This window comes from Alligator mississippiensis, chromosome 8 (assembly GCF_030867095.1).
Source record: "Alligator mississippiensis isolate rAllMis1 chromosome 8, rAllMis1, whole genome shotgun sequence".
NCBI lineage: Eukaryota > Metazoa > Chordata > Crocodylia > Alligatoridae > Alligator > Alligator mississippiensis.
Window position 1 is genome coordinate 49,234,310 of NC_081831.1, and position 17,525 is coordinate 49,251,834.

The 17,525-nt window shown below is 43.5% G+C and overlaps 1 long non-coding RNA gene across 1 annotated transcript in view; it reads right to left on the bottom strand.

The window, feature by feature from the left end:
- Window positions 1–1,128: 1,128 nt before the first annotated feature.
- Window positions 1,129–17,525, bottom strand: part of LOC132252221 (uncharacterized) — a 31,675-nt gene continuing 15,278 nt past the window's right edge. The window contains exon 3 of the long non-coding RNA XR_009464119.1: window positions 1,129–1,446. This is a non-coding gene — a long non-coding RNA (uncharacterized LOC132252221). The remainder of the gene's footprint in view (window positions 1,447–17,525) is intronic.

Here is a 17,525-nt window from a genome sequence, read left to right on the forward strand (position 1 = left end):
CAATATGGATTTTGGATGTTGGGGTAATGATATGGAATCTGGGGAGTACTGTGTGTGCAGCTGAATGAAGGCTTTTTCTTGCGTCACAGAAAAAGCTTCTGGTCACAAGCCTGGATGATATATTAAAAGGTAATCTCAGCAAAAGCTGTTAGTCACAAGGCTAGCTGATATATTAAAAGCAACTAACTTGGCTAATGCTTAAGTAGGTGGATTCTTAACAAAAGGATAAGGTGCAAAGTGCATGATGTGTTAAGTAAAAATAGAATAGCCCACCAACTAGTGTCAGGAGACAAAAGTAGAGATACAGCCTTGGAAATGGGGAAGTCAGAAAGAAAACCAGCAAGAACCAGCGAGAAGATAGGGCTCAAAGTCTTACGCGTGCGCTCTTAGCAGAGAGGCATGTAAATGAATGAAATGCATAGGCAATACCATGCTAAGGAAGCAAACAATAAACAGAGGAGGAGCTTGAGATAGGAGGAGAAATGGATGGAACCAAAGGTGGGATGAGGGAGGAATAAATGTTAATATGCATGAACCAAGGTGTATAAATATTGGAAAGAACTGTTGTTCAGGGCAGCTCCCCGGTTTCTTGTTTTTGGGAGCTAGTCCAAAGCTGTCTCCATTCTGAATAAAACTGTTGTGAGCAATGTGTGTTGATGTTTGTTCCCTGTCTGCTCTGGCTAATGAGTACCAGGATCCATTAGCAATTGGACCATCATCTTCCTAGTCATTGGGCACCGCATGAAGTCAGGGTCTAACATCCACCTTTTGTCAGACTGCTCCATAGAGATGATACTAGCAATTTGAGGTTTGAGCAATTTGAGCAATTTGAAGTCTTCAGCCAGCCACAACATCAGCCAGCGCCCTGAACCAAGTCTCCAGATGGGATGTGGAAAGCCACCAGTATCAGGAGGAAGGATCCTGGATCTTTCACTTATCAGGTTCATCCAGGATCAAGTTGAAAGCAGAGTGCCTGGAACCTTGGAGGGTCCCAGGAATGGGGTTGACAATCAGCTGATTGTCAGTCCCAGCCCCAGCCAGTTCAAGATCTCAGTATGGTACTGGGGCTGTGACCAACAACCAGTAAGCTGTGCATGTTAGAAATCATAGTAAACATTACCATTCAGCTGCACAGAACATGTTCTAACTTTAATAACTCACATATTAAATATGGATTTAGCATCCCATGTGACAAGATGCTAATTCTCTTTGATCAACCTAGAAGTACATGGAACAGATATAAAATTCTACAGGTTTTCCAGAATTTCTTTAGGTTTTCCAGAATTTCTTGATTAATAAATGTACCAAAATGTTATGTACATATACAAATGTTCAGCTGTTATGTTAAAGAGTGTTTCATTGATCCTTGGTTTGCAAGTTTGTCCTGTCAAACTTCTGTCGCAGTTTTGTAGAAAGACTGGTACCTCCCCACTTCCTCGACATGCACTGAAAGTTGGAAATACATAAAACATGATGTTAGTTTGCAAATACCAATAAATAATTTGCATATACCTTCCTACAAAAATTTAATGGTAGCCCTCCTTTTTATTATGAAGTTCAGTTATGGCAAGATACCAAAGGAAGGGAAGTATAATAGTCGTCATGGAGATAGTGAAGCAGAAGCAACATATTGGCAGAGCAATGAAGCTCCTGATCTATAATCCAATATAATATTCACTGGACTATGTGCTTTCCTATTGAAATCCATTACTTTTTATCAATCTGATGTTCAAAAATAGCACTTCTGAAGCAGGTCAGATGAATTTAGATGACTGTTTTAAAGATGTAAATAATAATAAAGATTACATGTACTTATAGTTCTCTGACAGAAACCCTTTCACAATTTTGTGTTATTCTAGCTAGATTCTTATCTCATGTCTTCTGTTATGTCTCTGAACACCAAAGCAGTGTTCCAAAGAGGTTGTTTAGTAAAGAGTATTTCCACAACCAGTGCCTGGAAATTTTGCTGCAAATAGGTTATAAGGTGTATGAAGAAATGTAGGAAGCAAATGCAGAAGTTTTTAAATTAAACTCCCAAGGCCTGATTTTTTTTTAAATGCCTTGCCTTTTATGTTGTCACTCAAAGATACACAATATGTTATGAAATCAGAATTACTTATTCTCTCACAGCATGGCAGTATTTTTATGCCTCCTTTGCACAACTATATATGGTCACACAATTGGCAGGAGAGGGAAAAATAAGATGCTCTGGAACAGCTGGGGTAGAATTCTGTTGCACGGTAGCACACTTGTTCAGTGTGTCTTGAGGCTGGGACTTGTCCTTTCATGAGTGTTTCATTCAGAATCCTTTAGGATTCTGTAGCATTCTGATAACAGGTTACAGCAAAAAGAAGCCTGTTCTGCCTTTTTGCTTCTGGAAGGCGTAAAAAATATTTATTCCTAAATTTTCCATATAAAAAACTCATAACCCACTAGGAAAATGGAGTGATTAATGTAACTAGGGATTTCTTTTGTTGCACTGTGAATAGAAAATTCAAAATATTCTATTTGAGTACAATTTGAACGATTTGAGGTTTGAATAATTCAGTTGGATTCATTTGCTCTTGATTAGTGGATCAGGTTCTTCAAAAAGTGAGTTTTTATTTTATTTTATGACATGTAGCATTAATAATGCATTACTTTTCTCACAAGCTGCTTTTTAAAGAAAGCAATAAAAATATGCAGAGAGACAAGACTTGTGAATAGAGATTAAGGAACCATGGAGTTACATAAGCTGTCACCGGAAAGAGGTCTATTGTAACTGCTATCTCACAGACAGTGGGATGAGAGAAATGTAAGTTTGATAATCACGAGAACGTAAACACAGTGGGATGAACAGGTTCTACAAAATTAGATTGTTACAACTGTGGTTTTGATACACAGCTGAAAAATAAGTAATGGAGAGAAGGATGTGTTTCATGTGATTGCAATGAGAGCCCTGTATATTCTTATAAATTGTCTTTGGGGTGAGCAAAAACAGTAATGGATAATAATTAAATAATTTACCAGCATCATTGGCACTAAGAATCATTGTAAGTGAGGAATATATCACAAAACAGGAGAGTGAGGATTTCTAATGTGTTTTATGATTTCTACACATTCATTCAAAGAAGAAAAAAAGTCTCCAAACCATTATCTGCTTATGAAGATATCCTTTTGAGGACTATTTTTGCAAGTCTATTAAAGCAATAGCTGTCAAGAGACAAGGTTAGTCTGAGTTATTTGTTAGCATTGTTGATGGTTCAGTTGTCCTCAGTAGGCTTCGTGGTTAATATTTTCAGTATTGAAAACATCTGCCTAACATACTTATAATATATAGCTGCATTTTTGTGAAAGTGCGTGTTAAAGGAATACATTAAGTTTTGAAGATTCTATGAGAGACTAAGTAAATCTCATTAAGGAAGGTATCTATAAAGGCATCTATGGATTATGTGTAGACTCCTTCATTTAGTTTGAAGAAACTACCATTACCCAATTTCAGAAATAATGTAAAGCATAAAAGCTTTAGCCAAGAGTTATGACTAGCCAGACTTCTGCTGTCTTCAGACAGGACTGTTCTCATTAATGAATTGAATTTACAAAATTTTCACTTAAGGGAACTGCGGTTTCTCCAATTCCATTTTCTCCTTTTTTTTCTGCAAACACCCTGAGTGCATCAGGCTTTAATTTTTCCATGCCACACTATAGCTGTATTTTATAAGCTTTTTCTCTCATATCCACCTTGTCCTTTGCTACATTCCACAATGAAGTAAGTATCCTGTCATCAAAGCTGATGCCATATAAATCAATGACATTATACAATAGAGCTTTGACTTCTCTGTAGGGCAGGGTTTTCACTGTATTCATTGTTAAGATTTTATGTAGTACCATGACCTTCCATGGCACTTTATAGAGATTAAAAAGACATGGCTTTTGCCCTCTGGAGTTAGTGTCAGGCCTTGATCCTTCAGCTGTATATACATGCATAAGGACTAGAGCTGCGCATAATTTCACCAGCTGTTTCATTTCAATGCTGCTTCAACTCATTTCAAGCTCAAAACAGTGAAATTGAAATGAAACAAAGGGCTTTGAAACAACCTCAAAATGAAACAAGGGCAGTCAAAACGTTTCAAAAATTTCAAAACGTTTCAAGTTTCAAAGCTGAAGCTGGGCTTCCTGCAGGGAAATAGAAAGTAAGGAGAGGGAGGGGGAAGAGGGGGGAAGGACACAGTGAGCGTGTGCCTGAACACACACGCTGGAGAAGAAGCTCCTAGATTCATAGATTCATAGATGTTAGGGTCGGAAGGGACCTCAATAGATCATCGAGTCTGACCCCTGCATATGCAGGAAAGAGTGCTGGGTCTAGATGACCCCAGCTAGATACTCATCTAACCTCCTCTTGAAGACCCCCAGGGTAGGGGAGAGCACCACCTCCCTTGGGAGCCCGTTCCAGACCTTGACCACTCTAACTGTGAAGAAGTTCTTCCTAATGTCCAATCTAAATCTGCTCTCTGCTAGCTTGTGGCCATTGTTTCTTGTAACCCCCAGGGGCGCCTTGGTGAATAAATACTCACCAATTCCCTTCTGTGCCCCTGTGATGAACTTAAAGGCAGCCACAAGGTCTCCTCTCAACCTTCTCTTGCGGAGGCTGAAAAGGTCCAGTTTCTCTAGTCTCTCCTCGTAGGGCTTGGTCTTCAGGCCCTTGACCATACAAGTTGCCCTTCTCTGGACCCTCTCCAGGTTATCCGCATCCTTCTTGAAGTGTGGCGCCCAGAATCGCACGCAGTACTCCAACTGTGGTCTGACCAGCGCCCGATAGAGGGGAAGTATCACCTCCTTGGACCTGTTCGTCATGCATCTGCTGATGCACGATAAAGTGCCATTGGCTTTTTTGATGGCTTCGTCACACTGCCAGCTCATGTTCATCTTGGAGTCCAGTAGGACTCCAAGATCCCTTTCCACCTCTGTGCCACCCAGCAGGTCATTCCCTACCTGTAGGTGTGCTGGACATTTTTCCTCCCTAGGTGCAGCACTTTGCATTTCTCCTTGTTGAACTGCATCCTGTTGTTTTCTGCCCACTTGTCCAACCTATGACCACGTCACAAAATGCTTAGACGCAGGAGTAGAGGTAGATGTCATTTTCTTGGATTTTAGGAAGGTCTTTGATATGGTATCTCATCCTGTTCCCATAAATAAATGAAGAGGCTGTGACTTAGATGTTTACATGGTCCAGTGAGTGGCAAATTGGCTTGGGGGTGGCACCCAGACAGTGGTAGTTGGGTTGGTGTAACAGGGGACCCTAGCCCTGTTGCCAGAAGGCACGTCCGCCCCTTTAAGGCCAGAACTTTCTGGGCATGGAGTGCTGGGAAAGAAGGGGTTAAATGCTGAGACTGGCCAGCTAGTCAGCTGATCAGAAAGGGCAGAACTATAAAAACCCTGGGCAGAGCTGCAGTTTAGGGGGAGCTGCTGAAGGGGAAAGAGTGCCTCAGAGAGCTCCTTGGAGGAGTGGTCCAAAGGTGGGAAAAGGGGAGCCCCAGAGAGACAGCAACTGCATCACAGCAAGGACATGAGCTGAAGGTGGGGATCCGAATTATGGACCCTGAGAATGTAAGCTGATATGCTGCTTTTCTTTATCACATTAGCTGGTGGCAGCTATTACCCATGGATGGGACTGTTTTTGGTTTTTTTTTTCTTTTTAATTAATGAATAACATCGGTGGCTTGGCTGAGGCTATTAGGGGACGGAGGAGACCTCATAAGGGACCCACGGCAGCGTGGTGACCACAGTGCCAGAGAGGGCACAGCATTTGGGGGTGCACCAATCCAGTTCCCAGAGAAGGCACAGCATTTTGCAGGGCTGTGGACAGCCCAGGTACCAGTGAAGGTGCAGTGCGAGACAGGGCTGTGGAGAGCCTGAGCACCAATGAAGGCGCACTGCGAGACAGGGCTGTGGAAAGCCCGAGAAGGACCAGGGGGCCAAATTGTAACAAGGCCCGACACCGGAAAAGGCTAGAACCTCAGAGTCAAACCTTGTTTAGTGGGTTTAGACAGGGAGGCCTAGCTAGAGAAAAGCAGGGGTAAGGCCCATGTAGGTGAACGCCCCCAACTTACCCAAAACAATAGGCAGTCTCCTGCTTGCAAGAACATCATCATACTAATTTCCATCAAGACGTGGCAGAAAAGTATAGGGCGGGACATAAGAACCCCAAAGAAGGCCCCAAGGGTGCCCCACATAAGGCGCGGATTACCAGGAAGATGGCAGTGGGGTGGGCGACCTGTTACAATTGATATCAACCTAGAAGGATGTGGATACTGGGGTCCCGCAGGGCTCAGTCCTTGGACCTGTACTCTTCAATGTCTTCATCAGTGATTTGGATGTCAGTGTGAACCACACTCTGTCCAGTTTAGTGGATAATACTAAATTGTGGAGTGAAGTGAACACTCCAGAGGGTAAAGAACAATTGCAGGCAAACCTGGACAGGTTGGAAAAGTTGGCAGGACACAATAGGATGCAGTACAGCAAGGACAAGTGCAGAGTGCTGCTCCTAGGGCATAATAATGTCCAACACACCTGCTAGCTAGGAAATGACCCTCTCAGCAGCACAGAAGCAGAAAGGGATATCAGTGGACTCCAAGATGAACATGAATCATCAGTGTGATGAAATAATCAGCAAAGCTAACCACACTTTATCATGCATTGGCAGATGCATGACAAATAGAACAAGGAGGTGAAACTTTCCCTGTATGCAGCATTGGTCAGACTGTAGCTGGAGTACTGCATCCAGTTTTGGGTGCTGTACTTTAAGAAGGATGTGGATAGCCTCAAGAGGGTCCAGAGGAGGGCCACTCATATGGTTAAGGGTTTGCAAGCCAAGCCCTATGAGGAGAGCCTGGACCTGTTCAGCCTCCACAAGAGAAGGCTGAGAGGTGATCTTGTGGCCACCTACAAATTCATTAGGAGGGCACAGCAAGGAATCAGAGATGTTCTGTTCACCAGGGCTCCTCTTGGGGTAACAAGGAACAATGGTCACAAACTGACAGAGAGCAGATTTAGGCTAGACATCAGGAAAAACTTCTTCACAGTAAGGGTGGCCAAAATTTGAAATGGACATCCAAGGAAGGTGGTGCTCTCCCCTACTTTGGGGGTCTTTAAGAGAAGGCTGCATAGGCATATGGCTGGGGTCATCTGACCCAGCACTCCTTCCTGTCCAGGCAGGGGGTCGGATTCTATGATCTTTTGAGGTTCTTTCTGACCCTATCCCCTAGCAGCTATGACACCTCACTGGGAACGTCTATATGTGTGGTTAATTTGCAGCAAAAAACTCTGGTGCTTATGTTTGTGTCATTTAAATATGTGCCTGGGAACACAGCATATTGAGCCAGGTAGGAACAGCCCCAACTGGCAGGGGGCCTCAGAGGTCCAACCTGGGGCTGCTTTGACCTGGATCAACATGTGGGGGTGGGGTGGGGTGGGCTGAGGAGGGGCCTGGCTGGGGCACAAGAGTGCAGGAGCAGGCAGCACTACCCTAGTGCACAGTTTATTAGTTTACTCCAGCCAAATAGGGGTGCAAATGTAGATGCCAAGATGTTTATTGTGGAGCTAATTAGTCTACTTCACAGTTAGCATCTTGTGTAGCTGCATCCACTGTGAGTAAAGTTATATCTATGTTTATGTCTTTGTAGGATTCAGTCCCAAGTTAGACAGGCCTAAAATACTGAGGCACAGAAAGCAAGAGTTAAAATAAATTATTCATAAGGCCTGTTTCCTGTTAAAGGAAAACAATGCCATATCTGTTAACACTCATTTGTTGAGTCAATCTGTGCTTATTCAAGGGTGTGTGTGTGTGTGTGTGTGTGTGTGTGAGACAGTTCACTTGGTAGGACAGAGAGCGCGCCACTTTGTTTCAACTCATGTCTTTTGAGATCCCGAACAATTCGTGAGTCACTAGGCCTTATCTGATGAATCAAAAATGTTTTACAGCCAGTCACTGCCACATTAAGCTGTCATCTTTGTCATTTGCAGGTAGTGTACCTTCTGTGAATATCGTGATTAAACTTTATGCAAAATGTCACTTATAGAAGCAATAACTATAAGTTTATGCATAAGTTTATACAGGACTGACTAGTGACTTCAGTGAAACCTGATGCACATAGCTATGAGAGAAGGTACATCACTGCCCAAAGAAGAGCATTGGGCATTTATAGATATGCTCTGGGAGGCAGGGGTGCTTTAATTAGTGCAGCTCTGAAAGCCACACTAATTAAAAGAGCCTGGAACATCATGTGTATCAGCATTCCTGTGCTGAAAAATGGCAGCGGGGAGCTTTGAACTAAAGCTTGTTGAATGAGCTTTAGTTTAAAGCACCCTGCCAGCATTTTTCAGCATGGGGATGCTGATACACTTGACACTGGAGTCTTCTGGAGTGCAGTAATTAATTAATTAACTCAATTAATTGAGTCTGCTCCATCATGATAGAATTACAGCATGTTGGAAAAGCCTCCCTGCACATGTATAAGAGCCTATTATGAATGAGTTAACTACCTTGAAATGTAGTTATGAGTCAAAGGAAAACTAATGTATAATATCCTTTGTAAGACAGAAATTTTGTGGCATTTTTAGACAAAAACTTAGAGAGCTGTCTTGTGATTCCTTAAAAAACAACACTTCAGTCACTGTAGCTGCTGTAAACTCTCCGTGTAATGCCAAAGGCTGTTATGCCAACTTTGGAAACTATTATTTGCCCATGTGATTGTGTCTAGGTCTAGTATTATATAAATATTATAATTGCAGAAATAATTTGCTTCTAAGTTCCCCTACAGCACCGTCCAAGCCCATAGGACTTGTTTATTGTCCTATTGTACTAATTAAGTTATTACATAACAAACTTTCTGTGATAGTAACTAGGTAAAGCTAAAGAGTAACTGGGGAAAATCTGAAGAAAAATGAAAATGCTCATTTGTAGAGGTCATACAAGAGGGAATATTTTCTCAGAAGTAAACAGCTGTTGTTATAATGGCAATAGTAGAGAATAGTGATAGAAAAGAAAAGGAACATAGAAGTCCACAAATCCTTCTCTAGAATATTTTAACATACGGATAATGCTGCCTTGAGCAGGAAGTCAGACTATATAAGGTCCCTCCTACTTTTCTATGGTTCTATGCTTGTTCCTATATTAGTTTGAAACAAGAAAGACTTCCTCAAAGTGCCAGCAATATACTGCTATGCATGAGGTATATTCACACATCTATGCCTAACGCGGATATATCCTAATTTCACACAGAATAGAGTCTTTTCAGGAACTGACTTGTAGTACATTGTGGTACAGCTCATCATTCCTTCATGGAGCCAAGGATGGAAATATTTAGTTGGATAAACCCTTCAAGTGAGACTTGTTGGCCTTTTTGAAACATGGATGATGGCTGAACTTGACTGGTAAACGTTATGCATCCTTGCCGTATTAGACAGATGTGATGAACGCAGCAGTGGATGACAGGGTATAGAGTATTAGACCACGTGAAGCTATGTAGTGTAGGCGTATACATCTCCAGGAGGAGATGGAACTGGGACTAGCTACCCAGATCAAGGACAACAAGAAGTCCTTTTTAAATACATGGCGGGTAAAAAGAAGGTAACAAGTAGGTAATGTGGGGCCTCTGCAAGACACGCTAGGAAATGTGGTCATCACACCAGATGAAAAAACGAACCTATTTAACAATTTCTTTGCCTCCGTTTTCCTGAGCAGGGACCGGGTCATTCCCCCCCCCCCCCACCACCACCAGGACCTCCGTAGGCCCCAGGGGAGGCACACCCAGATCTAGGGTCAGTGAGGATCTAGTCAGGGAACTTCTGGAGGGACTGGGCATATTTAAATCAGCTGGTCCTGACGATCTCCACCTCAGAGTGCTGAGGGAATTAGCAGAGGTTATTGAGGGACCCCTGGCATGGCTTTATGAGCACTCATGGTGCTCTGGTGTGGTGCCAGAGGACTGGAAAAGGGCCAAAGTGGTTCCCATTTTCAAAAAAGGGAAGAAGGAGGACCCAGGAAACTATAGGCCAGTTAGTCTTACCTCAATCCTGGGTAAGCTTTTTGAGAGAATTATCATAGCGCATGTCCACAAGGGGCCAGCAGGGGAGGTTATGCTTAGGGGCAACCAGCATGCAATCATTAGAGGCAGGTCCTGTCAGACCAACCTGGTGGCCTTCTATGACCAGGTCACAAAATCCTTAGATGCAGGGGTAGCAGTGGACGTAGTCTTTCTAGATTTTAGGAAGGTCTTCAACACTGTCTCTCACCCCATTCTCATTAAAAAACTAGGGGACTGTGGCATCGACACCTACACAGTCAAATGGGTCACTAGTTGGCTGGAAGGCCGCACCCAGAGAGTGGTGGTGGATGGGTCATTTTCGACCTGGAGGGATGTGGGCAGTGGGGTTCCACAGGGCTCGGTCCTCAGGCCTGCATTGTTCAACATCTTCATCAGCGACTTGGACGAGGGGGTAAAAAGCACCCTGTTCAAATTCACAGATGACACTAAGATGTGGGGAGAGGTGGACCCTACAAACTATGAAACTATGAAACACCCACATGTAAGAAGTGAACCGAGTGTAGGCAGTGACAAGAGACTCTCAGAGCAGAAGTACAAATAGGAGTAGATTTGTGTAAAGCTTCCAAAGGAGGATGACATATTGGAACAAATCAGTGACAGAAGGAAAAAGAAGTGAATTTGTGAATTTTTATCTGTATATAAACTGTTCTCTTTTTTTTTTTGTTTGTTTGATTTTTTTGTGCCATTATTTGAGATGGATAATGTCATTGCAAGAACAGCTAGAGAAAAAAGCAGCTGTCAGGAAGACGACCAAATTTCCTGGTTCCAGGAGACCCTTTGTTGTTGTTTTTTTCCTGCTGCCCTTTATTGCCCACGTCTCTCCAACTTCCCTCAAAATAGAGCTGGCTGTTTGGCTGATGATGATTGGTGACTGTTTCTTTGATATAGCGATTTCCTGGGTTTGTTGTAATCCAGGCTTGTTCAGACCCAAGAGCATAAAGCACTTTACAAGCAGGTTAACTGTTATAAAATTAAGACACTGTTTCCAGTGTATGATTTTTCCTTTTCATAAAAAAGACTATTTACCAACTTGTCTTTATACTGTGGCAACCCACCTCCCAGCATTTCTCTTTTGTTTAGTTTCTTCTGCACAAGAGGAAACATTATTTAACATTTTTTTTGGTTCCTTTATGCTACAGGTGCATGTTTGTAAGCACAGCTGGCTCCTGTGCCCTTTCAGAAAGACTTGTCACAGAAAATAAAGCTATTTGCCAATGCGGCATTTAACAAGGGGGTGACGAAGGAAGCGGAAACACGGGAACTGTAGCTCCTACATTGTTACTTTCTACAATATATTCTGTTTTACACTACAGGTGCACACTTCTGTGTATGGCTGGCTCTTGTACTAGTTAAGCAAAACTTGTCATGGGGAATGAAAATATTTGCCAACTTGGCTATAATGAAAAGCATATTCTTAGTTCTTTTACATGCATCAAATGTCGGTCTCCCAATAGCCTTCTGACAGGAGCCTGGCACAAAAGGAAAAACATGACCAGGTGCATGCTGGCAATCAAAATCCTTTGTATAGGTTAGCAAAGGCAACAGTAGTCATTCTTTTTTCTTTCAAGCAATGATTCTGTTCTCAGTTGAGTTGGTCTAGCCATTAGTCACCAGTCAGCTCGCAATCAATTATTTCCATACTGTTTTCTCAAGATTAAAATTATATAAGTATTTTTAACTTTAAAACTATTTGTGTTGTATTTCTACATATACAATAGTAACAGAACTGGTAACAGTTCCATCACTATTCTCTCTTTAGTTAATACCTGAAGAAAGTAAATCTGTTAGTCACATTTCCCTGCCATGACTACTGAGTCTTTCTGATTATCTTTCTGACTGGTTGCTCTCCCTACACAGAGCTTGTCTTTAAATTGTGATCAAGAACCACCATAGTTTATTTATGTTGGGGTTTTTAATCCCTCACTACTTTGTCCTCCTGTCATTCCATCAATCCAAATTTATATTTTATTAGTCTTTCAATATGAATACACTTGAGCATAGTGTATATTTTTTTCTTTACCCAATTTTGTGGTGAGGCTCCTATAGCTATGCATATAGGGAGCAACTGATAGCTCTACCAGTCAGCGGAGGAGGGCTAGAGGGTGGGTGGAAAATATCCACAGCTTTGATCCACTGATGGAATCTCTTGACTTCAGTCCCCTGGGGTATATGTATGCTGCCACCTAGACACGCACACACACACACACACATATATATATGCTTACCTTTAGCCCAAACCCAATGACCATCTATATAAAAAAACCCTTACTTTGTCCTTGCTGGCAGTATAGACATTCCTGAAAGACTTCTGGCATATTAACCTCAAAGTCAAGCCCTTATTTTAGTCCATTCCTTCTTGTAGGGAATGAGCACCTGCTTACCCAGGTGCTGCAAATGGAAACACAGGAGACCCAGTAGCAACAATTCCATAACTTCCTGTATCTGTCTTCTGGTTCTTCTGTATCCCACCCACTTCCTGTGTTTTATGCCTGTAGCAAAACCCCCAGTTTTTTTTTTAATTTATTTTAAAATGCATTCCCTCCCCTTCCCCAACCATTTCTGACTTTTTCTGTCCCTCACTATTCCCTATAGATAAGTATAGTTTCATAGTTTGTAGGGTCAGAAGGGACCTTGACAGATCATCAAGTCCGACCCCCTGCCATGGCAGGAAAGAGCACTGGGGTCAAACGACTCCAGCTAGGTGTTCATCTAGCCTCCTCTTAAAGACCGCCAGGGTAGGAGCCAGCACCACTTCTCTTGGAAGTTGGTTCCAGGTCCTAGTCGCCCTGACAGTGAAGTATCTCCTCCTGATGTCTAGTCTAAATCTACCCTCTGCCAGCTTGTGACCGTTATTTCTAGTCACTCCTGGTAGTGCTCGGGGGAACAGGGACTCCCCCAAAGCCTGCTGGTCCCCCCTGACTAGTTTGTAACAGGCCACTAGATCCCCCCTCAGCCTTGTCTTGTGGAGTCTGAACAGGTTCAGGTCCCTTAGCCTCTCCTCATAGGGCCTGCCCTGCTGCCCCCTGATCATGCAGGTGGCCCTCCTCTGGGCCCTCTCAGTGCTGTCCACATCCCTCCTGAAATGCAGCACCCAGAACTGGACGCAATACTCCATCTGCAGCCTGACCAGTACCGCATAGAGGGGGAGGATCACCTCCTTGGACCTGCTTGAGATGCATCTGTGGATGCATGACAAGGTGCGGTTGGCCTTCCTGATCATGTTCCCATGCTGTCGGACCAAGTTCATTTTGGCATCAATAATGATTCCAAGATCCTTTTCTGTCTCTGCACTGACAAGAAGGGAGTTCCCCAGGTATGCTTCTGGTTCTTCCTCCCCAGGTGCAGTACCTTGCACTTGTCAGTGTTGAAACCCATCCTGTTCTCATCCGCCCACCCCTGTAACCTGTCTAGGTCCAATTGCAGCCTATTCCACCCTTCTAGCGTGCCCACATCCCCCACATATTAGTGTCATCGGCAGATTTGAATAGGGTGCTTTTTACCCCCTCATCCAAGTAACTGATGAAGATGTTGAACAGTGCAGGTCCAAAGACAGAGCCCTGGGGGACCCCACTGCCCACATCCCTCCAGGTCGAAAATGACCCGTCCACCACCACTCTCTGGGTGTGGCCCTCCAGCCAACTAGTGGCCATTTGAATGTGTAGGTGTCGACGCCACAGTCCTCTAGTTTTTTAATGAGAATGGGGTGAGAGACAGTGTCAAAAGCCTTCCTGAAGTCCTGAAGTATAAGTAATCTCAGATGTACGATAAGCTTTAACATTTTATTTCAGGTAGTAAGTTTTATTTTTCTCTCCCCTCTTTGCAAATAAGTTCCCTGCGATGTTGATATAGATATCCACTGTTTTATAAGTGATTATTATGTTTGTATTGATTTTTTTTTTACTGCTTTTATATTGTGAGATTACTGTTTTATGCCTATATATGTAAGTTAGCATAAGTCATGTCAAGTTTCCATCTTGTAATGTCAAGCTCCATTTTAGCCCCATGCCTGGTTGTGTAATCTATAACTCATACTACCCCTCCTATGTAACTTGGTTCCTGAATGAATGGGGATGAATGAGGGTGCTTGAGAGACAATGGCAGTAGTTCTAAAAATAGCTCCCTCTGAATGACCAAACCATCAACACCAATACCTGGACCAATGACCCAGCCCTTGGAACCACCCTCAGCACTCAAGAAAGAAAAGATGAGGCAACCCACCATTGTGCCAGGCTGCACATGCTCATTAAGAACACCTGGAGCCCTCTGGAACAGGACTGACATTGCCTGGACAGACCCTCCCCATAGGAGATCAGAGGTAGTCTGCCTCATAAAAGGGGGTAGTGAAGACTGACTCCTTGAGACACCCTTTCCATCTAGACCAGCACCATGCCACACCACCTATCCACCCACAGGCCCTGCCAGCGATGCCCCCCCCCCCAGACAACACTTACTGAACAAAGAACGCATTCCAGCCTGGATAGGTAGCTATCACCCCCCACCTCCTCTTCAACCAAGAACTTGGACACTGTTTCTATTCCCTACCTGGACTCCAACCCTTCCACTGAGTCTCTTTCTCCTGCTGCCATTGTATGTGTGTGTGGGGGGGGGGAACCAATAACTTCATGGGGCTATGTACTGTGTTGTCTGTTTAATAAACCTGTTATTTTGAAACCCTGAGTTGGGTTTTTGTCTGTTTCCTGACTATTTCCTCCTTGTCACCACGTATCTGTCCCCACAATCTCTAAGCTGCCAGCCTCAGTTTCCAGCCCCAAGCTCCCAGGTTTCTGCCTCTCTCTCTTTCCTGGCTGCCTCCTCCTTGCCACCACTTATCTACCCCACCCTCAATATCTTAACTGTCTACCTTAAGTAAACCCAAGCCTCAGTTCCAGAGCCAGCTTCTCTCTAGTTCATTGGTTCTAATCCCAGTTCTGGCAACTTTCACTCCCTACACTCTAACTCTCTTTCTCACCTGAACCTTCCCCCAGGTACCCCAAGCACACACATACAACACACTGTACCATCCAAGTTAGGAACATACCTGTGTGTATGTGTAGGTGGGTTATATGTGTGAGAAGAGGTAATTGTGTGCATATGTGTATATATATGTCATTGTGGGCATGATATATGAATTAGTGATCTGTGTATGTGTACTGAGTATGCGGGTATGGACAATTGATTTTTGTCTAACTTTTGGGGTGCACAGTGTATGTGCTTGAATTGATGATAGGTATGCATGTGCCTAGGCTGGTTTGGGTGTGTGTGTGTGTATGCACCTAATTGATTTCTGTGTTTGTATATGTGCAATTAAGTCACACCCTCCTGTCTAACAGCACAATATTGAGATCCTGAGAATTGGTCTGACCCCACAGGGCTACATGCCCATATTCTTATTCCTTGAGTAAGTCTCACTAAGCCCACTAAGTCAACCTACTACTTGTGCTTTGCCTATAGATACCATTGAGTAACATATAGATCAAATATACTGCTTGTTAGTCATGTTTAAACCTTGTGTTTTGTCTTTCTTGAATGTACATTTGTGTTGGTTAACACAGTTTGGGAGTCAACCAAATATTTGTCTCTAGGGCTTAAAAGGCTGCTTGAAAGAATGAAAACATGCTCAAAACACTAGGAGAGAGAGAGAGAGAGAGAGATACAGTGCACAAGACAGTGAGAGAATGCAAGCACAAGTGAGCTCAGCTCCATCAGTGTAACATGCATTAGTGTCTATACTTCCTTGTCTAACCAGCATTGTTAAGATTGTTAGCTACAATCCAGTTGTAGATGTACCCCACAAAAGTGAAAGAACACATTTTTTCCAGGAGTCTATTAGTGTTGTAACAGAGTTAAATCAGGCTCTCTTACTGGTTGGGCTTATGATCTCTGTCTGTTTGGGCTTATGCTTCAGCCTGTTGCAACAAAGGATGTTTGCTGTTATTGGACCATTCAACCTGCATGTCTGATTGGACTGTCCATGATCCATGGATGTGGCTCAAGGTGATTGGAGAATTCACTCCAAGCTCCTGATTGGATGAGCTGCTATCTAAGGGCATGGCCCCCTGAGGGGATAAAAGAAGGCACATGCTGCCCTGATGGGGAGAAGCATGTGGGCATTGAAGAGTTGGGGTGAGTGAAGAGTGGGTGGTCAAATGAGCCCCAGAAAAGCCTGAAGTCAGCAGGACAAAGCTGGAGTGAGAGCAGGAAGGCAGAGACCAAGGTGCTGCTTTGAGGGCTGGCAGGTTTCGTGAGACAGAGCAAGACAATGCCTCTCAAATCCAGATTAGCCTGTCAGCATATCCTTTATTTATTATAGATTTGGGAATTGTACCACCAGAGGAACCTTCCCTGAGTGTTCACAGCAAGCCTGTGAGGAGGAGGTGGGGAGAGTTACCCATCCCATACAGAGGAGCGTGCCCCATTGAATTCTGAGCACTTAAGAGAGAATCACAGGTTTTCAGTGAGCCATGAAACAGGACATAAACCCTTCCCAGGGTTGCAGGAGCCTGGTGGTAAGCTGCACAGTGGTTGCCAGAGTCCCTGCTGAGGGGGAGGGTCTGGGATCTGGCTGAAGGAGGTTGGCTCCACCCATACTGCAGGAGGGGTGATTAGTATGAAACTGATCCAGGGAGGATCTATGACTCTTACACTATAGCGTATAAAACCCTGAAGGGGCTTACCCATGTGAGTGAGTCAAAACTTTGCTGCCTCTCCTGTGGGGGTGGAGAGTGTGTGTAAAAGGCTGGGTTGTTACTCTCATCCAGGACCAGTGTGACATTTATCACCAGGAATTGTACAATGTCACTAGAAGCAACATAGGATGAAACTCATCTAGGAACCAATCTGAGGGTCCAGTGTACAGGATTCTCACGCCCCCTGCCCCCCTAAGAATGCTCCCAAATTTCCAAAAGAAGAGGCTGTTTGGGGGGTTTCATACTGTTGTAGCATATGTATAATAATTATTAGTATATAATAGTTATTAGTATCTTTGTTGGTGTGTATATTGATCCTTATGATCTTTTCTACCTCTCCTTTTCTCCCTGTGTAGATACATTTTATATAGTTAAATATTGAGTGTTTTCTGATCAAAGGTTTTGAGGCTCCAGGTGTCCTTTTGTAGGCAGACTGCCTGGTCTAGGAAGCGGGGCTCAAAGGCAAAGACCCCAGGGATCCATAACTGGTCACAGCTGGTGGGCAGCTCTGCTACTTGGGTTACAGTGTCCTTCTCAGAGAAGCACTACTGACTAACATGAGGAGCATTTTTCTCCCAGTGGCAAAACCCTACATCTGTGTTGCTCTTGGTAACATGCTTACCTAGATAGGAAAGACTGGATCCTGAAAAAAAATGTGACAACATGATTTATTGGATTAATTGCACAATTAATTTAGACCAGCTAAATTAACTATCACACCATGAAAAAGGTCTAACTCATTGTTAGGGTAACG